Source organism: Carassius gibelio, chromosome B22 (assembly GCF_023724105.1).
Source record: "Carassius gibelio isolate Cgi1373 ecotype wild population from Czech Republic chromosome B22, carGib1.2-hapl.c, whole genome shotgun sequence".
Taxonomy (NCBI): domain Eukaryota; kingdom Metazoa; phylum Chordata; class Actinopteri; order Cypriniformes; family Cyprinidae; genus Carassius; species Carassius gibelio.
This window is the reverse complement of record NC_068417.1, coordinates 43,575,098-43,587,597: the sequence shown is the minus strand read 5'-3', so window position 1 is coordinate 43,587,597 and position 12,500 is coordinate 43,575,098. Positions and strand designations below refer to the sequence as shown.

The window sequence follows — 12,500 nt, the reverse complement described above, 5'->3', positions numbered from 1 at the left end:
CTATTTTTTGGCAAAATTATTATATACTAAGTGAAAAATGTCCAAAAAGCTTACAGCACCTGGTATTCCCAGGCAGTCTCCCATCCATGTACTAACCAGGCCCAAACCTGCTAATATTCAGAGATCGGCATTGACTCTATTTTTTGGCAAAATTATTATATACTAAGTGAAAAATGTCCAAAAAGCTTACAGCACCTGGTATTCCTAGGCAGTCTCTCATCAAAGTACTAACCAGACCTAAACCTGCTAAGATTCAGAGATCGGGCATTGACTCTTTTTTTTTTTTTTCTTTTTTTTTAATGAAAGATTATTATATAATTCGTGAAATTTTCCAAAAAGATTAAAGCACCTGGTATTCCCAGGCAGTCTCCCATCCATGTACTAACCAGGCCCAAACCTGCAAATATTCAGAGATCGGGCATTGACTCTATTTTTTGGCAAAATTATTATATACTAAGTGAAAAATGTCCAAAAAGCTTACAGCACCTGGTATTCCCAGGCAGTCTCCCATCCATGTACTAACCAGGCCCAAACCTGCTAATATTCAGAGATCGGGCATTGACTCTATTTTTTGACAAAATTATTATATACTAAGTGAAAAATGTCCAAAAAGCTTACAGCACCTGGTATTCCCAGGCGGTCTCCCATCCAAGTACTAACCAGGCCCAAACCTGCTTAGCTTCCGAGATCAGACGAGATCGGGCATAGCCAGGTTGGTATGGCCGTAAGCGGAGTCTGCTGCAAAGAGAGGGCTATTTAAAGAACAGCCAATCTTATCGCCAGTACATTATATAAGTAGGAAAGAAAACCCAAAAGCTTAAAGCACCTGGTATTCCTAGGCAGTCTCTCATAAAAGTACTAACCAGACCTAAACCTGCTAAGATTCAGAGATCGGGCATTGACTCTATTTTTTGGCAAAATTATTATATACTAAGTGAAAAATGTCCAAAAAGCTTACAGCACCTGGTATTCCCAGGCAGTCTCCCATCCATGTACTAACCAGGCCCAAACCTGCTAATATTCAGAGATCGGCATTGACTCTATTTTTTGGCAAAATTATTATATACTAAGTGAAAAATTTCCAAAAAGCTTACAGCACCTGGTATTCCCAGGCGGTCTCCCATCCAAGTACTAACCAGGCCCAAACCTGCTTAGCTTCCGAGATCAGATGAGATCGGGCATAGCCAGGTTGGTATGGCCGTAAGCGAAGTCTGCTGCAAAGAGAGGGCTATTTAAAGAGCAGCCAATCTTATCGCCAGTACATTATATAAGTAGGAAAGAAAACCCAAAAGCTTAAAGCACCTGGTATTCCCAGGCAGTCTCCCATCCATGTACTAACCAGGCCCAAACCTGCTAATATTCAGAGATCGGCATTGACTCTATTTTTTGGCAAAATTATTATATACTAAGTGAAAAATGTCCAAAAAGCTTACAGCACCTGGTATTCCCAGGCTGTCTCCCATTCAAGTACTAACCAGGCCCAAACCTGCTTAGCTTCCGAGATCAGACGAGATCAGGCATAGCCTTTTTTTTTTTTTTTTTTTTTTTTTTTTATTAAAGAAATTGTTCAATTCAAACATACATATCAAATATTAACATACAAAGGTACATAATATGCTTTCTTTAACATAGACAATCCTAAAGTTTTGGGCTGTCAGACATCTTACAAATTATAACTAAAAAACACTCATTACATTGTTTAATCTTTTAAAAATGACAGTTCCATCCCCAGGTCATTTAAAACCTTTAAGACCTCCTGAGTAAAAACATAATTAAAAAGATTCATTGTTCCCTCCAACTTAAAGTAATAAAACAGACATTCAACATATTTCTCAACTTTTCTCCTAAACATTCCCCACACATCAATTAAAACATTTTCTTTTTTCCCCACTACTCTTCTTTCCCATACCGCACTTTTCATCAACATCACAAGTAAATTAATGATCTTCTTGTTTTTACAATTTTCATTAATTCCCAACATGAACACCTTTTCCCACTCAAATTTCCCAATTTCAACTCCTCTCAAAATGAAAATCATGTTTTTACATCTCTCATTAAAAACTTTCAGCTCATCACAATATAAAAACAAGTGTAAGAACCCTTCATCTGCATCTTGGCATACTTTACATGTGGCACTTTCCTCCATCCCAATTTTGTTTAAAATCACATCTGTGAATACTGCTTTGTTCCTGATAAAATACTCCATATTCTCCAGTTTCGTCTGTACAATTTTACCACTCATGTTCCCCCATATATTCTCTTCTTTTACATCATTGAACAACCGTATCCAGTATTCGTTTACAACAGGTTTCTTAAAAACAGTATCTCTAAAAACACAATAAAACATTTTCACAGTACATTCATTAAAAGCACACAGTTTTTCCCCTAGCCTCACATACACATCTTTCCCAGGTTTCTCTTCTTCCATGTTGTCAATTCTGTTTATCCACTCTTGAGGTATTGCATTCTTAATTACATCATACTTGTTTGTTATCTCTCGTCTGCTATAATCCTCCTTTGCCTCCTCCATCACATCCACAATGTATTGCACTGGTAAAAACCCCTCTTTGAATTCATATAAAACATCTCTGACTTTCGTGATTCCCACATCCCACCACTTCTTAAAAAAAACCTCCTTCCCTTGACTTAAAATGCCGTTGTTTAAGAATAAAGGCTGATTTAAAATGTTCTCTCTACCTTGTGGCTTAAAATGCACATTCGTCAAAAATTTGCCCCATGCCCCCATCAGTTCTTTATAAAAATCTGGCAGCCCCTCCGTCATCCATTTTTTAACTTTCATCCATAAAATGTTGTCCCCCAAATTAAAATTACTACACTTACTTAAAAAATGCCCCATTGTTCTCTTCCATGCCACTTCGTTTTCTTCATCCAAGTACTTTTTTATTATTTTCACTCTCAAGCTGTTCTTTCTTTTCTCCACATCCATTAACCCCAGTCCTCCCTTCTTCACTGCTCCTATTAAAGTGTTGTATGCTATTCTTGGTGGCTTACCTTCCCATAAAAAATCTAAAAAACATTTTTTCAGCCTTTTTTCTACCCACAACGGCATAGATGACACATATAAAATATACCACAATTTCGAAACCATTAAAACATTAAGAACTAAAACCTTCCCTTTCAAAGTTAATGTTCTCATTCTCCAAAAATTCAATCTTCTTTCAATCCCTCCTAAAGCTTCTTCCCACATAGTTTCATCTGCTTTCTTTTCATCCCTCCCCATTAAAACACCTAAAATCTTCATTTCTTTAGTTTCCTTAAAGGTAAAATGTTCTGTTAAAACCGGTGCCCCTCCAAATCTCATATACAGCGTTTTGTCCTCATTTACTTTAGCTCCTGATCCCCTACAATACTTTTGTACAATTTGAATTGCATTTTCCACACTCTTCAGATCTTTTAACAATAATGTTGTGTCATCGGCGTACTGAAAAATTTTACTTTCCCCTCCCTCGATGCCTATGCCTTTTATCCCCTCTCCATGTTTTACAGCCAATCCCAAAGGTTCTGCAACTAAAGAATATAAAAGAGCTGACAACGGACATCCTTGTCTTATCGATCTAGTAATTTTAAAACACTGTGTTAAAAACCCATTACATTTAATTTTTGTTATTGCGCCTTTGTATAAAATCCTAATCCATTTCATAAAATTCTCTCCAAAACCAAAACTTTTTAAAACATCAAATAAAAAACCATGCTCCACCCTGTCAAAAGCTTTCTCGAAATCTAAACTGATAATAAACCCATCTTTATTGCTTTCATGTATGTATCTTATCATATCTTTTATACTAATAGTTGTATCTGCTATGTCTCTCCCTTTCACTCCGTACACTTGGTTAGTTTTAATTATACTCGGCATGACTTCTTTCAATCTGTTGGCTAAAATTTTAGATAAAATCTTTAAATCAGTATTCAGCATTGTAATCGGTCTATAGTTCTTTAAATCTGTCTTCTCTCCTTTTCTCTTGTATATCAATTTCATTAAACCCATTCCCATTCTTTGATTTAATTCTCCTTTCTTAAACACCTCTACATATACTTCTTTTAAAATGCTAGTTAAAAAATCTTTAAAAACTATATAAAATTCACTCCCCAAACCATCTACACCTGGACTTTTCTTTTTGTTTAATTCACTTATTGCTCTTTTAATCTCTTCTTCTCTTATCTCTTCATCACATTCTTTTTTGTCTACTTCTCCTACTTTTGTTTTTATTTGCTTCAGTAACTCCAGTTTCTCTTCTTCCCCCACCCCCTCAGTACTAAACAGGTTCTCATAGTATGCCTTTATTTCTTTTAATATTTCCTCATTAGTTTCCACAACTACACCATTTTTCCCTCTTATTTCTTTAATCATTCCAGCCTTCCCTCTTATTTTTTCTAAATCAAAAAAAAACTTTGTACATTTTTCACCCTCCACAGTATATTTAGCTTTACTTCTTAGTCTTGCGCCTTCATATTTTTCCTCTTCCATTTCTTTCAATATTCCCTCCAATTCTTTTATTTTTTGTATATCTTTCCCATTCTCATTTAATTCTTTTTCCAATTTTTCTCTTATTTCTCTCTCCTTCTTCCTCTTACTTCTCTGTATTAATTTACTGTACTTTATTGTGAATTTTTTAACTAAATATTTAACTTTTTCCCACCATATCCTTTTATCTTCGCCGTACATTCCATTTTCCTTTTCTTTTTCAATAATTTCTTTAATACTTAACACATAGTCCTCATTCTTCAAAACCTCTACATTTAATACCCATACCCCCGGCCCTTTCTTCACTGAACTCCAGTCTATTTGCATAAAAATTGGTTTATGGTCACTTAAGCTTGATTCTTCATATTTAATATTACCGATAAATCCTTCAATGTTCCTTGTACATAAAATAAAATCAATCCTAGTCTTACACATAAAATTACCCAATAATTGCCTCCTTGAATATTCTTTCTTTTTTTCGTTTCTTTCTCTCCATACATCAATTATATTATTTTCTTCCATTAATAATTTCAGTTCTTTTCTTCCTTTATCATTTTTAAAAACCATTCCCTCTCCCATTTCTAATTTACTGAAAACAGTATTAAAATCACCCATCATAATAACTTCTTTATGTTTCTTTAAAAATTCTCTTAATACATTAAAATATTCCTTTTTTTCATTCTCTACTGTTGGTGCATGAATATTAACTAAAATAACTTTTTTCTCCTCATACTCCATTTCAACCGCAATACATTTCCCATCCATGTCATTATATATTGTTTTACACGATACACCACTGTTTTCTTTTATTAAAACTGCAACTCCTCTTCCCAGCCTCCCATCACCATTGTTATATAAAATCTCTCCGCTCCAACTTTTCCTTATTTCAGTCATGTACTCTTCCCTCCAGTTAGTTTCTTGTAATAAAATCACATCTTCTCCTTTACACATTTCTTTCACTTTTTCAAATTTTCCCATGTCTGACAGCCCTCTAGCATTAAAAGTCACTATTCTTAACAGCATAAAACATATAGAAACATGCATAAAACCCATAAACTCAGTCCACCTCCTCCAAACCCTTTAGCAACTCATACTTATTTGTACATTCAAAACCATCTTCTTTAAGCACTCTTTTTCTTGCAGTATCTAAATTGGGTATTACCTTCACAGATCTTCTTCTTTTTGATGATTTCCCCTGCGTCTCCTCATTTTCTTGTCCTTGTTCACACTCTTTTGTAGCATCATTAATTTCTACTGCGTCCATCTCCTTTTGCACACTGTCCGTCACATCCATCGGTGTACATAAAATTCCCTCCTGTTGTGCATCACTCAATACTTTATTCCTTTCATCATCCAGTTCCATAGTATCCAAAGCATTTTGCAAGCTGTCAGTCAAATCCATCTGTGACCAAATTCCCCCATCCTGTTGTGTTTGTATAATCGGTTCGGTACACTCTTTCTGTTGTTCTATATCCTTATTTAATTCCAGTCCTTCACCTCGTACTGTTTCTCCATCAACTCGCTGTTCGTTGTCTCTTTCATGCACCTGCCCGCCCACCTGCTGCTCCTCCTCCTCCTCCTCACCCTGCATCCAACACTCACACTTATTTAAAACCAAATTGCAATCCGGGCACGTCACAGCATTGCAATTTCTCGCGAAATGGCCTCTCTCCTCGCATTTATGGCACGTGAACTCCGGGCAGTCCTTCACCACATGGTCTGGGCTCATGCACAGCCGACAAGTCTTAACCTGATGACTGTGCATCACCCGAAAATATTGTGGTCCCTCTGCCGTTTCTATTTTAGTGCTGTAAGGGAGGGAGGCCACCTCCTTCGGGAACCGCGCCTTTACGTATCTCGTCCCATCCTCAATGCTGGTGCCCGGATAAACACGCCGCTTTAATTTTGAAATTGGGGAAACCCCCCAAACCTCCAGTTTATTTAAAATCTCTTCATCAGCAAGGTAGACGGGCAGATGCATGAAGGAAACAACATAGTCTCTGTTTTGAAGTTTTTTTATCTCACAGTTCACTCCATTTATTACCAATCCCTCCGTCAGTTTATCACAAGTTTCTTCTTTTTCCATTGTCAGCTCGTATTCTTTTCCTTGTCTTGGCCTTAGTGCCAAGATTTCCCCATATCCACATTTCTCCATCACCGCTTTAATAATATCCACAGCCTTCACCTCACTAACATTTTCCACATTCACAATCACTGTTGCCTCCTTTAAGTATTTCCTTTTACCAAGTAGATCTCTTAAATCTTGATTTTTACCGTGTCCTGCTCGTGTTCAGAGATCAGGCATTGACTCTATTTTTTGGCAAAATTATTACATACTAAGTGAAAAATGTCCAAAAAGCTTACAGCACCTGGTATTCCCAGGCGGTTTCCCATCCAAGTACTAACCAGGCCCAAACCTGCTTAGCTTCCGAGATCAGACGAGATCGGGCATAGCCAGGTTGGTATGGCCGTAAGCGAAGTCTGCTGCAAAGAGAGGGCTATTTAAAGAACAGCCAATCTTATCGCCAGTACATTATATAAGTAGGAAAGAAAACCCAAAAGCTTAAAGCACCTGGTATTCCTAGGCAGTCTCTCATAAAAGTACTAACCAGACCTAAACCTGCTAAGATTCAGAGATTGGGCATTGACTCTTTTTTTTTTTTTTTATGAAAGATTATTATATAATTCGTGAAATTTTCCAAAAAGATTAAAGCATCTGGTATTCCCAGGCAGTCTCCCATCCATGTACTAACCAGGCCCAAACCTGCAAATATTCAGTGATCGGGCATTGACTCTATTTTTTGGCAAAATTATTATATACTAAGTGAAAAATGTCCAAAAAGCTTACAGCACCTGGTATTCCCAGGCAGTCTCCCATCCATGTACTAACCAGGCCCAAACCTGCAAATATTCAGAGATCGGGCATTGACTCTATTTTTTGGCAAAATTATTATATACTAAGTGAAAAATGTCCAAAAAGCTTACAGCACCTGGTATTCCCAGGCGGTTTCCCATCCAAGTACTAACCAGGCCCAAACCTGCTTAGCTTCCGAGATCAGACGAGATCGGGCATAGCCAGGTTGGAATGGCCGTAAGCGTAGTCTGCTGCAAAGAGAGGGCTATTTAAAGAACAGCCAATCTTATCGCCAGTACATTATATAAGTAGGAAAGAAAACCCAAAAGCTTAAAGCACCTGGTATTCCTAGGCAGTCTCTCATAAAATTACTAACCAGACCTAAACCTGCTAAGATTCAGAGATTGGGCATTGACTCTTTTTTTTTTTTTATGAAAGATTATTATATAATTCGTGAAATTTTCCAAAAAGATTAAAGCACCTGGTATTCCCAGGCAGTCTCCCATCCATGTACTAACCAGGCCCAAACCTGCAAATATTCAGTGATCGGGCATTGACTCTATTTTTTGGCAAAATTATTATATACTAAGTGAAAAATGTCCAAAAAGCTTACAGCACCTGGTATTCCCAGGCAGTCTCCCATCCATGTACTAACCAGGCCCAAACCTGCAAATATTCAGAGATCGGGCATTGACTCTATTTTTTGGCAAAATTATTATATACTAAGTGAAAAATGTCCAAAAAGCTTACAGCACCTGGTATTCCCAGGCGGTCTCCCATCCAAGTACTAACCATGCCCAAACCTGCTTAGCTTCCGAGATCAGACGACATCGGGCATAGCCAGGTTGGAATGGCCGTAAGCGTAGTCTGCTGCAAAGAGAGGGCTATTTAAAGAACAGCCAATCTTATCGCCAGTACATTATATAAGTAGGAAAGAAAACCCAAAAGCTTAAAGCACCTGGTATTCCTAGGCAGTCTCTCATAAAAGTACTAACCAGACCTAAACCTGCCAAGATTCAGAGATTGGGCATTGACTCTTTTTTTTTTTTTTTATGAAAGATTATTATATAATTCGTGAAATTTTCCAAAAAGATTAAAGCACCTGGTATTCCCAGGCAGTCTCCCATCCATGTACTAACCAGGCCCAAACCAGCAAATATTCAGTGATCGGGCATTGACTCTATTTTTTGGCAAAATTATTATATACTAAGTGAAAAATGTCCAAAAAGCTTACAGCACCTGGTATTCCCAGGCAGTCTCCCATCCATGTACTAACCAGGCCCAAACCTGCAAATATTCAGAGATCGGGCATTGACTCTATTTTTTGGCAAAATTATTATATACTAAGTGAAAAATGTCCAAAAAGCTTACAGCACCTGGTATTCCCAGGCGGTCTCCCATCCAAGTACTAACCATGCCCAAACCTGCTTAGCTTCCGAGATCAGACGACATCGGGCATAGCCAGGTTGGAATGGCCGTAAGCGTAGTCTGCTGCAAAGAGAGGGCTATTTAAAGAACAGCCAATCTTATCGCCAGTACATTATATAAGTAGGAAAGAAAACCCAAAAGCTTAAAGCACCTGGTATTCCTAGGCAGTCTCTCATAAAATTACTAACCAGACCTAAACCTGCTAAGATTCAGAGATCGGGCATTGACTCTATTTTTTGGCAAAATTATTATATACTAAGTGAAAAATGTCCAAAAAGATTAAAGCACCTGGTATTCCCAGGCAGTCTCCCATCCATGTACTAACCAGGCCCAAACCTGCAAATATTCAGAGATCGGGCATTGACTCTATTTTTTGGCAAAATTATTACATACTAAGTGAAAAATGTCCAAAAAGCTTACAGCACCTGGTATTCCCAGGCAGTCTCCCATCCATGTACTAACCAGGCCCAAACCTGCTAATATTCAGAGATCGGCATTGACTCTATTTTTTGGCAAAATTATTATATACTAAGTGAAAAATTTCCAAAAAGCTTACAGCACCTGGTATTCCCAGGCAGTCTCCCATCCATGTACTAACCAGGCCCAAACCTGCTAATATTCAGAGATCGGCATTGACTCTATTTTTTGGCAAAATTATTATATACTAAGTGAAAAATTTCCAAAAAGCTTACAGCACCTGGTATTCCCAGGCGGTCTCCCATCCAAGTATTAACCAGGCCCAAACCTGCTTAGCTTCCGAGATCAGATGAGATCGGGCATAGCCAGGTTGGTATGGCCGAAAGCGAAGTCTGCTGCAAAGAGAGGGCTATTTAAAGATCAGCCAATCTTATCGCCAGTACATTATATAAGTAGGAAAGAAAACCCAAAAGCTTAAAGCACCTGGTATTCCCAGGCAGTCTCCCATCCATGTACTAACCAGGCCCAAACCTGCTAATATTCAGAGATCGGGCATTGACTCTATTTTTTGGCAAAATTATTATATACTAAGTGAAAAATGTCCAAAAAGCTTAAAGCACCTGGTATTCCCAGGCGGTCTCCCATTCAAGTACTAACCAGGCCCAAACCTGCTTAGCTTCCGAGATCAGACGAGATCGGGCATAGCCAGGTTGGTATGGCCGTAAGCGAAGTCTGCTGCAAAGACAGGGCTATTTAAAGAACAGCCAATCTTATCGCCAGTACATTATATAAGTAGGAAAGAAAACCCAAAAGCTTAAAGCACCTTGTATTCCTAGGCAGTCTCTCATAAAAGTACTAACCAGACCTAAACCTGCTAAGATTCAGAGATCAGGCATTGACTCTTTTTTTTTTTTAATGAAAGATTATTATATAATTCGTGAAATTTTCCAAAAAGAATAAAGCACCTGGTATTCCCAGGCAGTCTCCCATCCATGTACTAAGCAGGCTCAAACCTGCTAATGTTCAGAGATCAGGCATTGACTCTATTTTTTGGCAAAATTATTACATACTAAGTGAAAAATGTCCAAAAAGCTTACAGCACCTGGTATTCCCAGGCGGTTTCCCATCCAAGTACTAACCAGGCCCAAACCTGCTTAGCTTCCGAGATCAGACGAGATCGGGCATAGCCAGGTTGGTATGGCCGTAAGCGAAGTCTGCTGCAAAGAGAGGGCTATTTAAAGACCAGCCAATCTTATCGCCAGTACATTATATAAGTAGGAAAGAAAACCCAAAAGCTTAAAGCACCTGGTATTCCTAGGCAGTCTCTCATCAAAGTACTAACCAGACCTAAACCTGCTAAGATTCAGAGATCGGGCATTGACTCTTTTTTTTTTCTTTTTTTTTAATGAAAGATTATTATATAATTCGTGAAATTTTCCAAAAAGATTAAAGCACCTGGTATTCCCAGGCAGTCTCCCATCCATGTACTAACCAGGCCCAAACCTGCAAATATTCAGTGATCGGGCATTGACTCTATTTTTTGGCAAAATTATTATATACTAAGTGAAAAATGTCCAAAAAGCTTACAGCACCTGGTATTCCCAGGCGGTCTCCCATCCAAGTACTAACCAGGCCCAAACCTGCTTAGCTTCCGAGATCAGACGAGATCGGGCATAGCCAGGTTGGTATGGCTGTAAGCGTAGTCTGCTGCAAAGAGAGGGCTATTTAAAAAACAGCCAATCTTATCGCCAGTACATTATATAAGTAGGAAAGAAAACCCAAAAGCTTAAAGCACCTGGTATTCCTAGGCAGTCTCTCATAAAAGTACTAACCAGACCTAAACCTGCTAAGATTCAGAGATCGGGCATTGACTCTATTTTTGGCAAAATTATTATATACTAAGTGAAAAATGTCCAAAAAGATTAAAGCACCTGGTATTCCCAGGCAGTCTCCAAATCCATGTACTAACCAGGCCCAAACCTGCAAATATTCAGAGATCGGGCATTGACTCTATTTTTTGGCAAAATTATTATATACTAAGTGAAAAATGTCCAAAAAGCTTACAGCACCTGGTATTCCCAGGCAGTCTCCCATCCATGTACTAACCAGGCCCAAACCTGCTAATATTCAGAGATCGGCATTGACTCTATTTTTTGGCAAAATTATTATATACTAAGTGAAAAATTTCCAAAAAGCTTACAGCACCTGGTATTCCCAGGCGGTCTCCCATCCAAGTATTAACCAGGCCCAAACCTGCTTAGCTTCCGAGATCAGATGAGATCGGGCATAGCCAGGTTGGTATGGCCGTAAGCGAAGTCTGCTGCAAAGAGAGGGCTATTTAAAGACCAGCCAATCTTATCGCCAGTACATTATATAAGTAGGAAAGAAAACCCAAAAGCTTAAAGCACCTGGTATTCCCAGGCAGTCTCCCATCCATGTACTAACCAGGCCCAAACCTGCTAATATTCAGAGATCGGGCATTGACTCTATTTTTTGGCAAAGTTATTATATACTAAGTGAAAAATGTCCAAAAAGCTTACAGCACCTGGTATTCCCAGGCGGTCTCCCATTCAAGTACTAACCAGGCCCAAACCTGCTTAGCTTCCGAGATCAGACGAGATCGGGCATAGCCAGGTTGGTATGGCCGTAAGCGAAGTCTGCTGCAAAGAGAGGGCTATTTAAAGACCAGCCAATCTTATCGCCAGTACATTATATAAGTAGGAAAGAAAACCCAAAAGCTTAAAGCACCTGGTATTCCTAGGCAGTCTCTCATAAAAGTACTAACCAGACCTAAACCTGCTAAGATTCAGAGATCGGGCATTGACTCTTTTTTTTTTTTTTTTTATGAAAGATTATTATATAATTCGTGAAATTTTCCAAAAAGATTAAAGCACCTTGTATTCCCAGGCAGTCTCCCATCCATGTACTAGCCAGGCCCAAACCTGCAAATATTCAGAGATCGGGCATTGACTCTATTTTTTGGCAAAATTATTATATACTAAGTGAAAAATGTCCAAAAAGCTTACAGCACCTGGTATTCCCAGGCAGTCTCCCATCCATGTACTAACCAGGCCCAAACCTGCAAATATTCAGAGATCGGGCATTGACTCTATTTTTTGGCAAAATTATTATATACTAAGTGAAAAATGTCCAAAAAGCTTACAGCACCTGGTATTCCCAGGCGGTCTCCCATCCAAGTACTAACCAGGCCCAAACCTGCTTAGCTTCCGAGATCAGACGAGATCAGGCATAGCCAGGTTGGTATGGCCGTAAGCGTAGTCTTCTGCAAAGAGAGGGCTATTTAAAGAACAGCCAATC

General features: G+C 38.5%; 13 non-coding genes across 13 annotated transcripts; all 13 read right to left on the bottom strand.

The window, feature by feature from the left end:
- Nucleotides 1–611: 611 nt before the first annotated feature.
- On the bottom strand, nt 612–730 carry LOC127996842 (5S ribosomal RNA). Its single transcript, XR_008169729.1, has one exon. It is a non-coding gene; the product is annotated as a 5S ribosomal RNA (ribosomal RNA).
- Nucleotides 731–1,087: 357 nt separating this feature from the next.
- On the bottom strand, nt 1,088–1,206 carry LOC128009920 (5S ribosomal RNA). Its single transcript, XR_008181611.1, has one exon. It is a non-coding gene; the product is annotated as a 5S ribosomal RNA (ribosomal RNA).
- Nucleotides 1,207–6,840: 5,634 nt separating this feature from the next.
- Nucleotides 6,841–6,959, bottom strand: LOC127994835 (5S ribosomal RNA). The gene has a single exon (XR_008167805.1). It is a non-coding gene; the product is annotated as a 5S ribosomal RNA (ribosomal RNA).
- A 502-nt stretch (nt 6,960–7,461) lies between these two features.
- On the bottom strand, nt 7,462–7,580 carry LOC127998927 (5S ribosomal RNA). Its single transcript, XR_008171752.1, has one exon. It is a non-coding gene; the product is annotated as a 5S ribosomal RNA (ribosomal RNA).
- A 500-nt stretch (nt 7,581–8,080) lies between these two features.
- Nucleotides 8,081–8,199, bottom strand: LOC128006133 (5S ribosomal RNA). The gene has a single exon (XR_008178764.1). It is a non-coding gene; the product is annotated as a 5S ribosomal RNA (ribosomal RNA).
- Nucleotides 8,200–8,701: 502 nt separating this feature from the next.
- On the bottom strand, nt 8,702–8,820 carry LOC128006132 (5S ribosomal RNA). The gene has a single exon (XR_008178763.1). It is a non-coding gene; the product is annotated as a 5S ribosomal RNA (ribosomal RNA).
- A 630-nt stretch (nt 8,821–9,450) lies between these two features.
- On the bottom strand, nt 9,451–9,569 carry LOC128000919 (5S ribosomal RNA). The gene has a single exon (XR_008173690.1). It is a non-coding gene; the product is annotated as a 5S ribosomal RNA (ribosomal RNA).
- Nucleotides 9,570–9,790: 221 nt separating this feature from the next.
- On the bottom strand, nt 9,791–9,909 carry LOC128002840 (5S ribosomal RNA). Its single transcript, XR_008175576.1, has one exon. It is a non-coding gene; the product is annotated as a 5S ribosomal RNA (ribosomal RNA).
- Nucleotides 9,910–10,272: 363 nt separating this feature from the next.
- Nucleotides 10,273–10,391, bottom strand: LOC127994834 (5S ribosomal RNA). Its single transcript, XR_008167804.1, has one exon. It is a non-coding gene; the product is annotated as a 5S ribosomal RNA (ribosomal RNA).
- Nucleotides 10,392–10,762: 371 nt separating this feature from the next.
- LOC127988794 (5S ribosomal RNA) lies at nt 10,763–10,881 on the bottom strand. The gene has a single exon (XR_008161950.1). It is a non-coding gene; the product is annotated as a 5S ribosomal RNA (ribosomal RNA).
- A 494-nt stretch (nt 10,882–11,375) lies between these two features.
- LOC127995476 (5S ribosomal RNA) lies at nt 11,376–11,494 on the bottom strand. Its single transcript, XR_008168423.1, has one exon. It is a non-coding gene; the product is annotated as a 5S ribosomal RNA (ribosomal RNA).
- Nucleotides 11,495–11,715: 221 nt separating this feature from the next.
- On the bottom strand, nt 11,716–11,834 carry LOC127994662 (5S ribosomal RNA). The gene has a single exon (XR_008167638.1). It is a non-coding gene; the product is annotated as a 5S ribosomal RNA (ribosomal RNA).
- Nucleotides 11,835–12,338: 504 nt separating this feature from the next.
- LOC127995135 (5S ribosomal RNA) lies at nt 12,339–12,457 on the bottom strand. Its single transcript, XR_008168096.1, has one exon. It is a non-coding gene; the product is annotated as a 5S ribosomal RNA (ribosomal RNA).
- Nucleotides 12,458–12,500: the final 43 nt, after the last annotated feature.